Raw genomic sequence first — 17,098 nt, 5'->3', positions numbered from 1 at the left:
CCTTGGTAGCCATGTAACTAACTACTCTTTTCTGCTACTGTACATAATGCACGTGACATACAGAAACAAATTTTAAAGTTGCATTCATTAGTATTTTAGATGATTCATAAAATTGTATTAAGAAATCTGAAACTAGTTAGCGTATTTTAAGTTACAGATAGTGTGCATCTGTGGCGAGAGGATACATTGTGCAAAAATAGTGTAAACGCTCTCCAATAAGATTTTTTCAAACATTATTACCATTTAAAATATCTTGGAATGTAATAAGATATATAGATGATCATGTTAAATGAGTAATATGACTAGATATCTGAAGATACACACTGTCGTAATTGTACAAGTGGATCCATAGTGTGTCCCTTCTAATTTTTATTGCATATGTATAAACATTAACGTTGAAAGATACACAGTACCATAACTGCAGTGTGTGATATTTTATTTATTTTTTGTATTTATTATCATTATCATTAAGAGAAAACATAAGTTCACTTATGAACAACATACCATGTTGCTGATTTATTTTTCGAGCAGTAGAGGACATCTACGAGCGCTGCGCAAGATTTCTCCGCGGTTCATGCCTCGGGTTCTCTTGGTGATACAAAGGTAGGTTTAACTGTTTTTGATAGCCTTTGGGCTAGGGACCGTTTCTAGACTCAACAGAAGGATCGTCTAAATGTGATTATCCTACAGCCTAGCGTTAATGTTTGAAAACTACACACTTCTTCCAGCTTATGCAAATGGATAAAATCAGTTGGTACTTTTTGCATTAGGTATCGTCTATGGTGCTCCTTAACGGATTTATGGATGCACAATTTAGTTTATGGGTGGTTCTTGAGAATACCCGAAAAAAGCGTTTTTAACCATTTTTCGCCCTCTGCAGCGGATATCTAAACAACAAACCGTAGCAAATTTCTCAGATGTTAACAGTATAATTTCTAGATGTTTATCTAGCCGTTCATTTTTTCCGTTTTCAAAAATCTTTATCCGTTATCGAGAAAAACCCCAAAACTTAGTTTTTGGGTACCAAAGTCGAGCCGCGCGGTTCAAGACTGTTATACACAGTAAAATGCTGTGATTTTTGTGATGTATTGCTACGATCCAGATCTGGAGCAAAGTCGAAAATTTTCTTGATACCTTTATCCGTTTCCGACACACAGAGGTTCACTTGTAATACGCACGTAACATCCGGAGTGGGGTGCAACCGTAGTTTATAAAGTGGAGTAGGCGAATAAATATGATGCAAAGTGTCTCCGTTATTATCCAAAGGATTCTGGGAACCCTATATTGCAGTACTGAAGGACATGCAAAACTTTTGTGTACATAAAATCCGGACTGCAGTGTAAAATTTGTTTCAATTTCACATTAGTAGACAATCAAAATTTTGCTGACCCATAACGTTCTTTTCACGTGAGTGACGTGCCCTGCAGGGAAAAGAAGGGAACCAGAGGAAAAATATCCCTATTGGACAAAAAAAAGGCGAATATGCTCTTATTTAAAAGAATGTGACTCAAAAGTGGGGTGCCAGCTGCCTCATTCTACCTTCCTCGGCACCTTATAAATTTTCCCAAAAATTTGGACGCGAACAATTCGCACTGTATCATGCTGAGAGACAAGGAGACAGTGGCACTGTGAAAGAGATGGAAAAGTAATAAATACAGGAAGATAGTAAACAATGATAGTGGTATGGAAAGAGCGAAGAAGAGAAAAACAGTGTCAGAGAAAGAGAAGGACACAGTGGCAGTAGAACATAGTTGATAGTGACGGAACAATGGCAGGAACATACTGAAGAAGACAGTTCCGGTGAGAGACGAATAAAGCGAAGGAGAAAGTGGAAGAGGGTGAGAGCAAGTGATAATGAGATACAGAGTCTATGGCAATGACAACGAGGAAGAGAGAGATAGTAACAGTGAGAAGAAACAGCAGCAGTGGCATCGAATGAATGAGATAGTTGCAGTAAGAGAGAGTAAGAGGGAGACAGTGACAGTGGACAGAACGAAGGACATTGTGGCTGTGAGACAAGAGACAGTGGCAGAGAGATTCAGAGTGATAACGACAGTGAGCTGGGTTGATGAGTGAGAATGGGCAAGAGAATGAACGGATATGAGCGGCTTAACAGCGATGGACCAGTAGGTGTGAGCGAGATACAGTTGGGGGAGCTTGTGGGAGTGAAAGGTGAAGTACACATTAAAAAATGCGCGAATATGTTCGCATACCAAAATTTTTGAGAACATTTTTAAAGGGACTGAACAATGTAGAATGAGGCACCTGGTACCCAACTTTTCAGCCCGCGTATTTTAAACAGGAGCATGTCCGTCTTCTTTGTACTTCGATAGTAGTATTTTTCCACTAGTAATGAAACGTGTTTATAAAATGCCACCAAAAATATTAAAATATCTATCCTGTGCAAAGGCAATGTGATCGTTAGTAGCTTTCTCTGGTAACTTCGCATACAGGATGAGTCACTTAAAACTTGTACTGCAAATATTGCGAAAATTGGAAGTGCTATTGATGAGCGGTTTTCACAGAATGGATTGGTAGTCAAGGGCTCGTATTGTTAGCCGATAAACAGATTGTAATAATACTTGGAAGGTACATTTTTTGTGCAAACATGCACTTTTTCAAATGGAATCATGCCTATCGACATTAACAAAGTAAAAGTAATTTAAATTAGAATGTCAGTAGTGTTTGTTGCAGTAGTCTAGTGCGAGTCGTTTGCGAGATATAGTATTTTGAAAAGTTTCTACACGAACACTTGTTTGTGCCACGCAACCTGCGTAGTTGCTAAGTAGGATGTTGTTATGCTTGTGTGTTCCTTGAGTGTATTCCAACTTACTAGTCAATTAGTGTGAGACAATCCAAGCAGTACGTCGTGAGTGGACGACAAGATTTACCAATACAGAAAGAGCTGTCACGTTCATTGTGTATGGAGAGTGTAGGAAGAATCCACTTCATTCTTGTACTGTGAATGTGGCAAGATATCCCAAACGAATGTAACCACCTCGTCAATTAGTTATCAACCTCTTCACCCAGTTAGTTGTAGGTGGTAGTGTAACACCTAGACAACGTAACAGAAGGAAATACACGTAAGTGACGACAAAAGAGGGGGAAATTAATGTTCTTGCTGCTGTTACAGTTGATATGCACATTAGCTTCTTCGCAACCGCATGAGAAAGTGGCATGAGTCAGGAAAATGTGCTGGGCATTCTCCATCGACATAGCTTCCATCCCTGTTACGTCTCTCCTTAACAAGAACTGCATTGAAACAGTTGTGAGAATCATGTTAAGTTGTGTACGTCGGCATTATGACCGGATACGCCAGATGTATGATGTATCTTGTTTAGTGATGAAGTCACATTTACCAGTCATGGCCAGGTGAACCTTTGAAACATGCAGTATTGGTCTTTTGACAATCTCTGTTGGCTTAGTCAGGTGGAATGTCACCGTCCATGGAATGTAAACGTGTGGTGTGGGATGGTGAACCATCAGCTCATATGTCCGTTTTCCATAGACAGACGACTGAACGCGCACAGCCTCCTAATAGGCCATCTTCCATGACGCAAGAGGGCGTTGCTCTGTTGACTAGCATGACCCTGTGGTACCAATAACATGGCTGTCAGTCCACAGTGCACGAAGTGCTACGGTATCTTTTCACGAATTTTATCCAAATTGTTGTAATGGACGTAGATGACCTGTACTTTGGCCGGCCCGTTTCCTGGATTTGACTCCTATAAACTCTTTTCTGTGGGGAAAACTGTAAGACGCTGTCTACAAGAACATACAAGCTATGCCCGATGATACGCAACTACGTACTGTATTACTGCAGCCTTCTCGGACATCTCCGCTGGAGTGCTAGCACGTGCGCAGCAGTCGTTCCATGCCGGACTCGAAGCGGTGGTCATGTTGAACACAACCTGTGACGGCCAGTTCTCTCGTTACTGGTCAGAAACCAAATAAGTAATGTATGCACTTGTGTTGCTCTTTAGTGTGTGCTACCACAGGTATTGTCCAAGAGTAGGTGTGGGAACTTTTCAAAATACGATGTCTCGTACACGACTCGCACCTAGAATCCTGCAAGAAACACTACTGAAATTCTTATTTATCCTATTTTTAGTTTGTTAATGTCAATAGGTATTGGTCCATTTAAAAAAGTGTATGTTTGCACATAAAATACATTTTCTAACGCTTTCTAAGTGTCTGTTGATTGGCTAACAATACGAGCCCCAGACTACCATTCCATTATGCGAAAACCGCACATGAATCGCATTTCCCATTCCCGCAATATTTACGGTGCAAGTTTTAGCTGATACACCCTGTATATCTAATTATTTAACTTTTCCTGTATCAATTAAGCGTATGATTACTAAATTTTCATTTATGTTAACGACAGTTTGATTTTACTTCAAAAGATTAGGTAAGATGTGCCTTGCACGAACGTCGAAGACCTAATAGTTTGCCCGTCCTCTGTACTCTTTCTTGCAGTCTCTACACGTGATTGTACTCCAGTTGTTGAGAATTTATCTGTCTTGGGCATAACATTATGCCGTAATTTTAAATTTACATCGTTAGTTGTGTTAAATGGCACGCGTGTATTACCTTCCCGTATCATGTGCTCAATTTATCCGGCGCAGGTCCAATAAGTGTCGTTGCAACAATTTTCTCTTTCATTTCGTTAACTGTATTTTGTTGTTCCATATTTTAGTATGCATTGCTATTACGGTTTTCTCGTCGCAACTACTGGAAATCGGCGGTCTCAATTATTGGAAAGTGTTACCTGCTGACGAATATTAACCTGTTCCTTGTTTTCGACATTACCTATAGGAATTCGTAGAACTGTGTGTGTCGTTACTTGGAAGTACGGATGCATGTGTTGGACCTTATAATTAGGAAGAGCGTTCATAACCAAGTTTTTGAATGTTCGTTTCAGATAAATTGAAAACGAAAGTCTTCCGTTAATTTTTGAAATATCTAAGTGATTTATTTCTGAATGCAAGCTATTTACTCTATCACTCTATCACAGAGCTCATTATCACTAGTGAAATGTCAATTTTTACATTCTGTAATGCGTTGTAGCTATCAGTGCCATGCCACAGCTGTTCATCTTATAATCGTTACATTGTTGGCTCTGAGCACTATGGGACTCAACATCTTAGGTCATCAGTCCCCTAGAACTTAGAACTACTTAAACCTAACTAACCTAAGGACATCACACACATCCACGCCCGAGGCAGGATTCGAACCTGCGACCGTAGCAGTCCCGCGGTTCCGGACTGCAGCGCCTAGAACCGCACGGCCACCGCGGCCGGCATTACATCGTTGTTTATTTTTATTTTCAAGATTTAATTTCCCTGATAAACTCCATGACTGACGATAAGAGACTAACGAACCTCGCATACGCTCCATTAGCAGCCCGTACATCAAAATTTATACTCTGAAAGCCAACTTACGGTGTGAGACGGAATGTACTTTCACTGTTCTTCTTTTTGTGTTCCATTCGCGAATGGTAGCGGGAAGAACAATTGTCGGCTAGCCTTCACATGGGCTCCAAGTTCTTTCATTTGCCTGTAATTATCATTTCACGAGGTAAATGTGGGGAATGAACTAATATCTTGCTTGACTCCTTTGAAAACGTGTTCATAATTGTAACAGTAAATCTTCTGCCCCAGGAGTTGGATGACCAGCCTCAAGTTGCTCTTCCTACGACTCTCTCGATCTTACCTGGCAAGGGTCTCACACCGGCGAGCCATACTCAAGAACGAATCGAGACTGTTGTAGGCTGTTGTGTCTAGACAAGACAGCCTAGACACAATGAGAGGAAGCCGAAAGGCACGCGCTAAGCTAAAGCAGGATGGCGTGAGGTCTGAAATAGGATACGTAATGAATGCTATAAAGAAAAGTACGTAGCTTCTGGAATACTTAACTTTAATCCATCCTTTTGGTACATCTGGAGATTGTGGCGATACAAGTGAGACTCTTTAGATACATGCAATGTTACTAATGGCGCCTTGCTAGGTCGTAGCCATTGACTTAGCTGAAGGCTATTCTAACTATCTGCTCTGCAAATGAGCGAGACTTCGACAGTGTAGTCGCTAGCTACGTCGTCCGTACAACTGGGGCGAGTGCTATCCCGTATCTCGAGACCTGCCTTGTGGTGGCGCTCGGTCTGCGATCACACAGTGGCGACACGCGGGTCCGACATGTACTAATGGACCGCGGCCGATTTAAAACTACCACCTAGCAAGTGTGGTGTCTGGCGGTGACACCACAGAGGCTACCTCTTTTGTGGATGAATTACATTACATTATGATCCTTCTAGAGATTCTGTCTGCACTCTGCTTTACATACATCAGATTTTATGTAGTCGTTCCATTTTAAGTTGGAGTCCAGTCATTCGATGAAAGTTACATCTTACACTTGCATATTGCTAATTTGTGAGAGTTTGCCGTGCTACTCTGTTAGAACAGGCCTGGCCAAAGTTTGTGCTCCCAAGATGAGTCTGCTCAGCGCTCTGGCTACCCCCACCACTGTTTTATTCCGAGCAGGTGTGTGGGAGAGACAGTTATATGTCGAGGGCTACAAATGCAGGAAAATTAGGAAGATGTATTTGCAACACAGAAAAACTATTATTAAGAGGCAGCATACATTTAATAATCAGAAGTTTATCGCATGTGCTTACTTCCAACTTTTTATTTTTCTGTTGTTGTTGTTGTGGCAGCTGTCCCCCCCCCCCCCCCCCCCCCAACGCTTACCTCCAGTACTAAACAGGTGAACCCTTGATGCCTGACTCAGAATATGTCCTACCAACCGAGCCCTTCTTCTTGTCACGCTGTGCCACAAATTTCTTTTCTCCCCAGTTCTCTTTAGTGCCTCCTCATTAGTTACGTGATCTACCCATCTAACCTTCAGCATTCTTCTGTAGTGCGTACTTCAAAAGCTTCTATTCTCTTCCGGATTAAACTGTTTATCGTACATGTTTCACTTACGTACATGGCTACAAATACTTTCAGGAAAGATCTCCTGACACTTAAACTACACTCGATGTTAAGAAATTTCTCTTCTTCAGAAACTCATTTCTTGCCATTGCCAGTCTACATTTTATATCCTCTCTTCTTCGACCATCGTTTGTTATTTTTCTGCCCAAATATGAAAACTCATCCACTACTTCGAGTGTCTCATTTCATAATCTGATTCCCTCAATATCACCTGATTTAATTCGACTACATTCCATTATCCTCGTTTTGCTTTTGTTGCTTTTCATCTTATATCCTCCTTTCAAGACATTATCAATTCTGTTCAACTGCTCTTCGATGTCTTTTGCTGCCTCCAACAGAATTGCAATGTCATCGCAAATCTCAAAGTTTTTATTTCTCTCCCTGGACTTTAATTCCTACTCTAGATTTTTCTTTTATTTCCTTTACTTATTTTTCTACCAATACAATTCCATTTATTACTTGATTAAATAAGTACATTAGACACGGCTAATATGGTGAGTAGAACTACAAAAAGTTTTACATACAGACGGTTAACATTAGGTTGTATTGTCCGTAATTTATACACATTTCGATTTTAGGATATGGAATACATTTAAAACTGTGATTCGAGATACAGTAAAACCTATGGAGCTAAACAGACTGAAATCTATTAAAGCTGACCGTCGGTGGAACTTTGTCACTTTCGTAACAGTGAAAAAGAGTTCCGCACAAGTGTGTTGAACCAAACATCGACATACGTTTAGTAGTTTGTTTGTGCAGTCGAGCACATTGCTCTTGGAGTAATATTTTATAAAAGTCTTGAAATTTCCTTGATTGGCCAAACAGGTGGTTGACCTGTGAACTCAAGCTGGAAGCAATGAGGTACGTTAGCACCGAAGAGCGAGAATTTTCTGCCAAATAAATCGAAATCTGTCTTCAGTAGTGCCGTGTCTTGGAATCTCTTTAATATCTCATGACGAAATGTTTCAGTTACCGAAAATTAGGCAGTCATGTCTGGTGTACAAATGACTGCCTTGAGTCACGCAAAATGTTCCATGGCATGAACTTGAAGCTGATTTTTACATACGAGAGCGTGAATCTAGGCCACTGTCATGTAGCACATGATTCTCCCCTTGTATTAACACATTTAATGACATCGAATAATTGGTGATGTCGACCATACAATATTTTTCACCCCTCTGCTTGACCGTAAATCAGCTTTTCCCCGAATGGACGCCTTCAGTTCAGTCAGCATTCACTGTCGTTTGCCATAATGCACGTGCAGCATACTGCCTTTGTGGCTGGTGTTGTAATGACGTTCCAATAAATATTTTTTCAGCTCATAATAGTGTGATGGCATATTAAGCACAAATAAAAATGTTCAAATGGCTCTAAGCACTATGGGACTTAATATCTGAGGTCATCAGTCTCCTAGACTTAGGACCACTTAAACCTAACCAACCTAAGAACATCACACACATCCATGCCCGAGGCTGTATTCGAACCTGCGACCGTAGCAGCAGCGTGGTTCCAGACTGAAGCGCCTAGAACCGCTCGGCCACAGCGGCCGGCTTTTAAGCACAGTGCATGACTTTTAAACGATAGTAAAAGTAAGGCAGTTCCCATTCGGCATTTTCTCCACTTATTCCTTTTTGAACAAGTGCGTAAACGCTACAGTTTTCCTAATGCAGAACGTAAATCTAATTTAATACTAGTAGAATTGTCAGCAAATTGCTCGGTCTCTGACAGAGCGAGTACTTCGCTGTAGCTGCGTCCGGCTGCAGCTTAACTCCTTCTCTTCCTCCGCACCCACAAGACGCTTGCCACTGCGTTTGGAGCGCTAGATAGGAGTGGGGCGGAATGCTCGTGTTAACGTGTGTTGAAAGATACCAATGGGTGGTTTATGAAGAATTCGATGGTCAGGTGTACCAAGGGCTTTAGTTGAAACTGTTTCATATTATATATAGCTGCTATACTTGGAGAACCGTCATTTATTCATGACATACACGAAGATTTTCCGCTCTATCTAGAACGCAAAGCTGTTCGAAACAAACCTGTCTTCGGGTTTTAATGACATACTTATAGAAATCTACAGCAGTGTCTAGAGTTGAGGATGAGGATTATTTATATCCACTCCCCAGTGAAATGCAGCAAGCCGGCCGCTGTGGTCGAGCGATTATAGGCGCTTCAGTCCGGATCCACGCGGCTGCTACAGTCGTAGGTTCGAATCCTGCCACGTTCATGGATATGTCTGCTGTCCTTAAGTTATTTAGGTTGACGTTGTTCTAAGTCTAGGGAACTGATGACCTCAGATGTTAAGTCCCATAGCGCTCAGGGCCATTTGAAACATTTGAAATGCAGGAAGTGCCTGAACTTCAGAAGATACACTGCCCAGCGCGAGACTGAATACCACCAAATGACGTGATAAGTAAAATACATAAGCGAAGCAGCGACGAACGGAAAACACTCAATTCAGATCTGTTCCACACCTCCTCGCCCACAATGAACACCACCGTATACCCTATTCTTATTGCAAAGTCGACTCCATCAATCGCATTTTTCCCCAATGACAAATCCCTGTGTTCTGTAGTGCATGTATCATCACTTCCCATCCACTCTCTGTATCCTCTTCCAGCTCTTACACCCTGACGACGAAATCCGCAGTGACAATTATCCCTCCTACCGTGTTTAACCTACGACTCCCTATTCCTTTCTGATTTCTAGTTTCCCGTTCCTCCTCAACACCCTACGTTCTTTCCGCCTCTTGAACTTGACCTGGCCCCCATCTATATTCCTGCCAACCGTACTTCCACGTTATACCCATCCCCACGACCCAAAATACCTGAGCCTAGTAGCTCAATAAACACTTTAACTGCATGAAAGGAGCAATAGTTTCTACTCCACATTAATTTTCATAACTGCAGGTACCTCTTATAAAGGGATAGTGAGGGGTAATACAGTATAGTGTTTGTTTCAATCTACTGGTAACTTGTTTGTAAAGTGAAACAACGTTTTCCTATGTGTTACTTTAAATATAATTAATAATATTCCCGTTTCAGCCCCTATAGTTTCATTAAGTTCCGATAGGTGGCGGCGCTAGACGTCGCATTCAAAATGGCGTCTGCAACGGAGGTGCATTCCTAGCAGCCTGTCGGGGTGGCCGAGCGGTTCTAGGCGCTACAGTCTGGAACCGCGTGACCGCTACGGTCGTAGGTTCGAATCCTGCCTCGGGCATGGGTGTCTGTGGTGTCATTAGGTTAGTTAGGTTTAAGTAGTTCTAAGTTCTAGGGGACTGATGGCCTCAGAAGTTAAGTCCCATAGTGATCAGAGCCATTTCAACCATTTTGAACCATTTGCGTTCTTAGCAAAGAGCTGCCACTGAGTTTCCTTTGGCGGAAGACCAGAGCATTGCGGATATTCACAGGCGCTTGCAGAATGTGCACGGAGACCTGGTAGTGAATGATGAGTTGTTGGCCGAGGCGTCCGTTATGATCACAACACGGTCACGCAAACCTGTCTGAGCCGGTCGCGGTGGTCTCGCGGTTCTAGGCGCGCAGTCCGGAACCGTGCGACTGCTACGGTCGCAGGTTCGAATCCTGCCTCGGGCATGGGTGTGTGTGATGTCCTTAGGTTAGTTAGGTTTAAGTAGTTCTAAGTTCTAGGGGACTAATGACCACAGCAGTTGAGTCCCATAGTGCTCAGAGCCATTTTTTTGAAACCTGTCTGATCTCCTGCGTCCTGGCCGGCCGCGCACAGCTGTGACTCTTGCAGTGTTGCAACGTGCGGACACTCTCATTCGATGTGACCGATGGATCACAATCAGACACCTCGTTGCACAACTAGACGTCTTTGCTGGTTGTGCGAACACAGTTGTCTACCGGTTGTGGTCTCAAAAGTGAGTGCCCGCTGGATTCCTCACCACCTCATAGACGACCATAAAGAGCAACGAAGGATCATCTGTACAGATCTGCTTGCACGTTGAGGGGCTGATAACGACAATTTTTTGCGGAACATCGTCACAGGCATGAAACATGGGTTTATCGCTTCGAACCAGGAACAAAACGGCAAACCGTGGAGTGGAGTTACTCCAACTCTCCGAAGACAAAATTAAAAGCCGCACCTTCAGCCGGCAAAGTCACGGGACGGACTTCTGGAACTCTGCAGGGCTTATTCTATTTATTGTCCTCCCTCGTGATGCAACGATCAGCTCTGAAGTGTATTGCGCTACCCTCAGGAAATTCGAGAAATGATTTCAGCGTGTTCGTCGCTACGAAAGTGCAAACTAGCTTCTCCTTAATGAGATTTTCGCTCTGCAGCGGAGTGTGCGCTGATATCAAACTTCCTGGCAGTTTAAAACTGTGTGCCGGACCGAGACTCGAACTCGGGACCATTGCCTTTCGCGGGCAAGTGCTCTACCAACTGAGCTAACCAAGCACGACTCACGCCCCGTCCTCACAGCTTTACTTCTGCCAGTATCTCGTCTCCTACCTTCCAAACTTTACAGAAGCTCTCCTGCGAACCTTGCAGAACTAGCACTCCTGAAAGAAAGGATATTGTCGCGATCATCCTCTCAATGTGCAAGCTTGAAAGGTAGGAGACGAGATACTGGCAGAAGAAAAGCTGTGAGGACGGACCGTGCGTCGTGCTTGGGTAGCTCAGTTGGTAGAGCACTTGCCCGAGAAAGGCAAAGGTCCCGAGTCCGAGTCTTGGTCTGGCACACAGTTTTAATCTGCCAGGAAGTTTCATAGCTTCTCCTTTTCCATGACAACCCAAAGCTTCAAAGAAATGGTTCAAATGGCTCTGAGCACTATGGGACTTAACAGCTGAGGTCATCAGTCCCCTAGAACTTAGAACTACTTAAACCTAACTAACCTAAGGACATCACGAACATCCATGTCCGAGGCAGTATTCAAACCTGCGACCGTAGCGGTGGCAAGGTTACACACTGAAGCGCCTAGAACCGCTCGACCACATCGGCCGGCCAACTCAAAGCTTCCACAAGACCGCCCACCCGAGAGGATCTCACAAAACTTGTTTGGACTGTTCTTCCTCATCCACCTTACGGACCGGATCTTGCACCTTGCCACTTATATCAGTTCGGCCCAATGAAGAATGTACTCCGCGGGAAGCTGTACGTGAATAATGGGGAGGTTATTGATGCAGCCGGACATTGGCTCCGTTGTTGGCCAGCGGAGTGGAACCATGCGCCGGCCGCGGTGGTCTCGCGGTTCTAGGCGCTCAGTCCGGAGCCGCGCAACTGCTACGGTCGCAGGTTCGAATCCTGTCTCGGGCATGGATGTGTGTGTTAGTCCTTAGGTTAGTTAGGTTTAAGTAGTTCTAAGTTCTAGGGGACTGATGGCCACAGATGTTAAGTCCCATAGTGCTCAGAGCCATTTGAACCATTTGAACCATTTGGAACCATGCAGGCATATAGGCCCTCCCAGTAAGGTGACATAAGGCCGCCGCATTGAACGGAGATTATGTTTAAAAACAGAGTTTTGTAGCCAAAAGAATTGGGGATTATATAGTGTATTGGAATGCTGAATAAAACCAACCTGCTTTCAGAAAAAAATGTTGCGTTACTTGTTGAACGCCCCTCCTAGTTTCTACCTTAAAATTTTTATTTCATATTTCAATCCTTTATACCCTTTTGGATAAAGAGCAGAGCATTGTTTCGCCGATAGCCCACCCTCATCTCCTCTGGGACAAGGGAATGAAATAACAATAAGAGGAAAAAACTAATGGGCACTCATTATAGCTACGACATGGGCAAGAATAGGGAAATCCACTGGCATGTGCAATTTTGATAAAGTGCAGGTTGTGATGGCCTTGCGACTGGAACGAGCATCTGGGATACTCGAGGCGTGTTCGCTGTTTACTTTCTACAGCTGTAAACCACTCCGTCTACAGGCCACAAGTGGCCCATCAGGACCATCCGACCGCCGTGTCATCCTCAGTGGAGGATGCGGATAGGAGTGGCGTGGGGTCAGCACACCGCTCTCCCGGTCGTTATGACGGTATTCTTGACCGGAGCCGCTACTATTCGATCGAGTAGCTCCTTAACTCGCATCACTAGGCTGAGTGCACCCCGAAAATGGCAACAGCGCATGGCGGCCTGGATGGTCACCCATCCAAGTGCCGACCACGCCCGACAGCGCTTAACTTCGGTGATCTGACGGGAACCGGTGTATCCACTGTGGCAAGTCCGTTGCCCACAGCTGTGGACATCTATGGGAATTGGCTGAAGGACGTTGGGACCACTGGTAGGCGACAAGGTGTTGGAAGCCCACGCCTCATCAAGTGGATTCGCAGGCATCCGTGCTCTGTAAAGCAAGGCTGATGGCGTTCTGTTGTAGATCTGGAGACAGTGCAGTGTTGGTGCTGGCACGAGTGTTTCGTAGTACACTGTCCATGGATTCGGGTTACAGGAAATGTGTCACCTGGTTTGATGAATTACGTTTCTTGTTACATTAGGTCGATAGTTGTGTCCGGATATGCCGTCATCCAAGCGAACAGGTGCTCGAAATATGTGATGCGCCATGGGCATTGGGGCAATATTATGCCAAGGGTACATTCACATGGGCTACCAAGCAACCTGTGGTGGTAATCGATATCACCATGACGTATGTGAACTACGTATAGATTATTGCGGATCACCTGCATCCGTTCATGCCTGAAGTCTTCCCCGAGGGCGCTGCCATCCCCCAGCAGGATAAATTCCTGTGTCAAAAGGCAGAATCATGCTGCAATTGTTTGTGTAGTACAACAGCGAACTCACGTTGACGTTTGAGCCATCAAATTAGCCTGATCTGAACTCGATAGAACTCAGATGGGACGCTATCGGGCGTCAGGGTCGCGCCAGCAAATCAAATCACCTACCCATAATTTATGGAAATTGCGTCGACTTGTTGTAGACATCTGGACCCCATGTATGCGGGAATCTGTCAAGGACTTGTCGAATCCATGCCATGCAGAATTGCTGGTGTATTGTATACCAAAAATGGACCAACACGCGTTTAGAAGGTGATTATAATGTTTTTACTAATCAGCGTACATTGATTTAATTATGACGAACAGAAAAACGTAGTTTTGGAGCACGAGAACTGACAGCCAAGCAAAGGTTTAAATAGGAAATTACTTTATTTGAGAAAGTTGCAAATTTAGTAGTCACGAATATTAGACTGTAGTGTTTGAAACATATCGATGTTATCAGTTGTGTATTAGACGTCGCTTAGCTTGATATAATACCAATTTAACAACAAGTTTACTATGACTCATTTTTAAGAATCGCTTTGTGAAACTGCTGCCTAGTGATTATTTGATGCAAAGTTTGCCACCATGTGATTTTTTTTTCTATGTATGCAGATCTAAAGCGTTAGTGATTTCCTGTGTGTCGCTACATCTCACCTGAAAACTACACATCCACAACATGATTACTTTCTGGATTAGTGTTGCCAATCTGCATCCTAGTTATTATACACTCCTGGAAATTGAAATAAGAACACCGTCAATTCATTGTCCCAGGAAGGGGAAACTTTATTGACACGTTCCTGGGGTCAGATACATCACATGATCACACTGACAGAACCACAGGCACATAGACACAGGCAACAGAGCATGCACAATGTCGGCACTAGTACAGTGTATATCCACCTTTCGCAGCAATGCAGGCTGCTATTCTCCCATGGAGACGATCGTAGAGATGCTGGATGTAGTCCCGTGGAACGGCTTGCCATGCCATTTCCACCTGGCGCCTCAGTTGGACCAGCGTTCGTGCTGGACGTGCAGACCGCGTGAGACGACGCTTCATCCAGTCCCAAACATGCTCAATGGGGGACAGATCCGGAGATCTTGCTGGCCAGGGTAGTTGACTTACACCTTCTAGAGCACGTTGGGTGGCACGGGATACATGCGGACGTGCATTGTCCTGTTGGAACAGCAAGTTCCCTTGCCGGTCTAGGAATGGTAGAACGATGGGTTCGATGACGGTTTGGATGTACCGTGCACTATTCAGTGTTCCCTCGACGATCACCAGTGGTGTACGGCCAGTGTAGGAGATCGCTCCCCACACCATGATGCCGGGTGTTGGCCCTGTGTGCCTCGGTCGTATGCAGTCCTGATTGTGGCGCTCACCTGCACGGCGCCAAACACGCATACGACCATCATTGGCACCAAGGCAGAAGCGACTCTCATCGCTGAAGACGACACGTCTCCATTCGTCCCTCCATTCACGCCTGTCGCGACACCACTGGAGGCGGGCTGCACGATGTTGGGGCGTGAGCGGAAGACGGCCTAACGGTGTGCGGGACCGTAGCCCAGCTTCATGGAGACGGTTGCGAATGGTCCTCGCCGATACCCCAGGAGCAACAGTGTCCCTAATTTGCTGGGAAGTGGCGGTGCGGTCCCCTACGGCACTGCGTAGGATCCTACGGTCTTGGCGTGCATCCGTGCGTCGCTGCGGTCCGGTCCCAGGTCGACGGGCACGTGCACCTTCCGCCGACCACTGGCGACAACATCGATGTACTGTGGAGACCTCACGCCCCACGTGTTGAGCAATTCGGTGGTACGTCCACCCGGCCTCCCGCATGCCCACTATACGCCCTCGCTCGAAGTCCGTCAACTGCACATACGGTTCACGTCCACGCTGTCGCGGCATGCTACCAGTGTTAAAGACTGGGATGGAGCTCCGTATGCCACGGCAAACTGGCTGACACTGACGGCGGCGGTGCACAAATGCTGCGCAGCTAGCGCCATTCGACGGCCAACACCGCGGTTCCTGGTGTGTCCGCTGTGCCGTGCGTGTGATCATTGCTTGTACAGCCCTCTCGCAGTGTCCGGAGCAAGTATGGTGGGTCTGACACACCGGTGTCAATGTGTTCTTTTTTCCATTTCCAGGAGTGTATTCACTTTCGGGGTTATTCACGTTAGCTGTTAACCTGAAATATTTTTACAACCGTTTGAGATATCGTAATTCTGTTTTCACTCAGATAATTTGTGAGGAAATCTTCATTAAACAACGTGTAACCTGAAATGATAATTAAACTGAAACCCTTAGCTGCCGACAGGTGTTGTTGAAAATGTGTGCCCCATTCGGGATTCGAAGCCGGGATCTCCTGCTTACATGTCAGACGCTCTATCCATCTGAGCCACCGACGGCACAGAGGATAGTGCGACTGCAGGGACTCAACCCTTGCACGCTTCCCGTGAGACCCACATTCCCAGCTGTCCACAACCTACATTCGTAGTGTTCCTAATAGATATTTGCCCATTTGTTAGAGAAGCTGCACGGTCATCAATGGTATCTGTTCTTTCGGGAGCAGATACCACCTTCATATAGTTAAAGGCTACCCGGCCATTTACCTTCTTCTGTGCAAATGCACACACTTTGCCTGAACTCTTATGGGACCCGTCAGCTTAGTCTGGCGTGAGTAATGAGTGAATGGGCAAACATCTATTAGGAGCACTACGAATGTAGGTTGTGGACAGCTGGGAATGTGCGTCTCACGGGAAGCAATGAAGGGATAAGTCCCTGCAGTCGCTCTATCCTCTGTGCCCTCGGTGGTTGACATGGATAGAGGGTCAGCCATGTAAGCAGGAGATCCCTGGTTTGAGTCCCGGTCGGGGCACACTTTTTCAGCTGTCACCATTGATGTATTTCAACAACACCTGTCGGCAGCTAAGGGATTCTATTTAATTATCATTTCATTCTATAGAAGCTGCACAGTCATCAATGGTATCTGTTCTTTCGGGAACAGATGTCATCTTCAGAGGTGTAATCGCGTTTGATAGCTACATTAGTTACAGGGATTTCCGTTTCAACTTGCTAGGGGCATTGAATAAGCAATGCAGCACTTTTTTTCTGAAAGCAGGTTGGTTCTGTCCAGGATTCCAATACACCATATTATTCCCCACTCTTTCGGCTACAAAACCTGATTTTTCAACATAATCTCCGTTCAAAGCGACGACCTTATGCCACCTTACCACGAGGCCCTGTATGCCCGCATGGTACCACTCCAGTGTTCGACGTTGGAACCAACTTCTTGCTACGTCAATAACGTTCCCATCGTCGAAGTACCGCCTCCAGCGGAGTACATTCTTCCAAAGAGATGGAAGTCTGAAGGTGCGAGATC

The 17,098-nt window shown here is 44.9% G+C and overlaps 1 protein-coding gene and 1 pseudogene across 1 annotated transcript in view; both read right to left on the bottom strand.

Annotated features, from left to right (window-relative positions):
• Window positions 1-17,098, bottom strand: part of LOC124556358 — an 860,778-nt gene that overhangs the window by 470,004 nt on the left and 373,676 nt on the right. The window lies entirely within an intron of this gene.
• LOC124557129 lies at window positions 13,064-13,181 on the bottom strand (annotated as a pseudogene).

The sequence above is a fragment of the Schistocerca americana genome, chromosome X, assembly GCF_021461395.2.
Source record: "Schistocerca americana isolate TAMUIC-IGC-003095 chromosome X, iqSchAmer2.1, whole genome shotgun sequence".
Classification (NCBI taxonomy): Eukaryota; Metazoa; Arthropoda; class Insecta; order Orthoptera; family Acrididae; genus Schistocerca; species Schistocerca americana.
Note: the sequence above shows the minus strand (reverse complement) of the source record. Positions and strands in the feature narration are given on the sequence as shown.